Raw genomic sequence first — 2,620 nt, 5'->3', positions numbered from 1 at the left:
TATTATTTCTGTTCTTTATCACTGTCATTGTGAATGTATTATCATTTTTGATTTCCAGCAATCTTTATCTTACTGGTCTTCCTCATCACATTATTCTGCTGTCTTCTTTGCATGCTGTCTTTCTAATAGACACCTTGTCTTGTATCCTTTTGAGGTTGATCTTTTCTTTAATTCCATAGGCAAAATATTTTCAGAAGTACACTCTACCTCCCAGTCTTCAAGATTCCATCCCCTTTCTCTGGTCTGGCTTCATTTTCTCATACACCCTATGATATTTATTATCTTTCCTCCTTGAATGAGGCGATATCTGTGTAGATTAGGATTTTCCAGATGAGAGGTGTTAGTCATTGGCCCTTCTCTCTGCTCATCTGACGGGTGGTTAAAGCCCTTTGTTTCTTCAGAGCAGAAGCATGCCAAAGGCACTACCTCAAAGCCAGCAGGTAACTCAGGTCCAGAGATTCTCTGAGTTCAACGCTCAGTTCCTTGGTACTTTTAGGAATGAAGGGCACAAAGAAACTACAATTCCCAGAATGCTTCCCCCTTCCCCATTCCTCTGGTCTTTGCTAGCCATCCCACAAAGCCTTGAATTACTTGCAGAGATCACCCTCCCCAGACGCAGCACAGGTAACTTCCATGTTATTTTGGGGAGGGCTATAGAAAGTTGTTGTTTCTGAAGGGGATCTAGAAAGATGTAGGCAGGCTCTTCTGGTCCCAGGCACTTTAAGAGCCGCGGGCTTGGGTGCAGAGATGGCCAAGTCTAAGAAGCACACCACACACAACCAGCCCTGAAAATGCCACAGAAATGTTATCAAGAAATCCCAGTCGCAAAGGTATGAATCTCTCAAGGGGGTAGACCCCAAGTTCCTGAGGAACATGCACTTTGCCCAGAAGCACAACAAGAAGGGCCTGAAGAAGATGCAGGCCAACAATGCCAAGGCCATGAGCGCACGTGCTGAGGCTGTCAAGGACCTGGTCAAGCCCAAGGAGGTCAAGCCCAAGATCCTAAAAGGCAGCAGCCACAAGCTTATTCGACTTGCTTACACTGCTCACCCCAAGCTCAGGAAACATGCTTGTGCCCACATTGCCAAGGGTCTCTGGTTCTGCCGGCCAAAGGCCAAAGCCAAGGCCCAAACCAAGCCCCAGGCCGCAGATACAGCTGTGTCTCAGGCTCCAGCTCAGGCTCAGACTCAGGCTCCAAAATGTGCCCAGGCCCCTGCGAAGGCTCCATAGTAGGGGCCTCTGTCTGCTGACGTGAGGACAGAAGGACTGGTGCGTCCCTGCGGCGGAGGTCCTCTGGTGGTGTTTGTGCAAGTAAACCTGAGACAGGGTCTGTCAAAAAAAAAAAGGGAAGAAAAAAAAAGACACAAAGAAAGATGTAGGCAGGCCACACTGTAGCTTGGTGAAGGACCAGCATCCACAGCGTTCTGGGTGATGCACATGCGTGATTTCTGGCTGAGGGTGGGAAGTAGGTACAAAATATAGCCCCAAACTCTCCTAAAGTCCTTCCCTTCTAATCTCTAAATCTCTTGTTTCATAGAGGCAAACCTTGTGTATGGAAAAAGTGAAATTGGGTGTGTAGTTGAGTCTAGTTTAATATATAGTGGAGCTTCTTTCTGCATTTTAGGATTAAGTTGATTGACCTCTATGTTGGTTGTGCTGTTGGGAATTCTGGCATTTTCCAGTGCTCCTACAGTCTTTTGGGAAGTTGGGAGAAGCTGCACCTGTGGGTGATTCCTAGCTCGATCATACTTTCAGCTGAATGCTTGACTTACTATTATTATTTTTTAAGATTTTATTTATTTTTTTTTAGAGAGGGAAGGGAGGGAGAGAGAGAGAGAGAGAGAAACATCAATGTGCGGTTGCTGGGGGTCATGGCCTGCAACCCAGGCATGTTCCCTGACTGGGAATCGAACCTGTGACACTTTGGTTCACAGCCTGCGTTCAATCCACTGAGCTACGCCAGCCAGGGCTTTTGACTTATTATTTTTAAACTTGGGATTTCTCAGAGAGCTACTTGTTTATCCCTTGATCGTCACTCCTCCTCTCAAGACCAGCAGTAGTGTTGCAGAGACGCTCCATGACTTCAGCCTCTCTCTTACTGGGTGTCTGCCAGGTTTTCCTCTACAGGGGCCGCCCCTCTCTGTCCGCTCTGAACAATTTAAAGCACCCTTGAAGGGAACATTAAAAAACAGGGCTATATCGTGATTTCTTCAAATCTGCAGTTCTTGGTGAGGAAGCATAAAAGAAACCTCTGATAGTAAGTAAAAAAAGAGTGAATCCTTCTCTCCCTGTATGCTTCCGCTTGACAAAGGGATGACAAAGCTATTGTTGGTCCCATGGGCAACTCAAAACTAAGGATCTTCTCTTTGTCCTGTTGAAATTTTGAAGGAATTTCTGAATCCAAAGGTCAGTTTTGTATCAAGACTTTGCTCTTTATTTTATCATTTAATTACACAGGGTAGTGATGTCTTGGCTTTGAGAGATCTGGTGGGGCATAACCAATTTCGAACATACCAGGAGATCAGTGAAGGAAAGACGACGAGGTGAAAGCTGAATTTAAGCTGCAGCCTCTACTTCATCACTACAGAGCACTTGCTAGGAAATACTTTTCTTATCAAAG

General features: G+C 45.7%; 1 pseudogene; it reads left to right on the top strand.

Annotated features, from left to right (window-relative positions):
* The first annotated feature begins 747 nt into the window (after window positions 1-747).
* LOC123829602 lies at window positions 748-1,230 on the top strand (annotated as a pseudogene).
* Window positions 1,231-2,620: the final 1,390 nt, after the last annotated feature.

The sequence above is a fragment of the Phyllostomus hastatus genome, unplaced genomic scaffold, assembly GCF_019186645.2.
Source record: "Phyllostomus hastatus isolate PE091 unplaced genomic scaffold, TTU_PhHast_1.1 phas_contig_137, whole genome shotgun sequence".
NCBI lineage: Eukaryota > Metazoa > Chordata > Mammalia > Chiroptera > Phyllostomidae > Phyllostomus > Phyllostomus hastatus.
The sequence above is the reverse complement of the archived record's forward strand: the minus strand, read 5'-3'. Positions and strand labels throughout refer to the sequence as shown.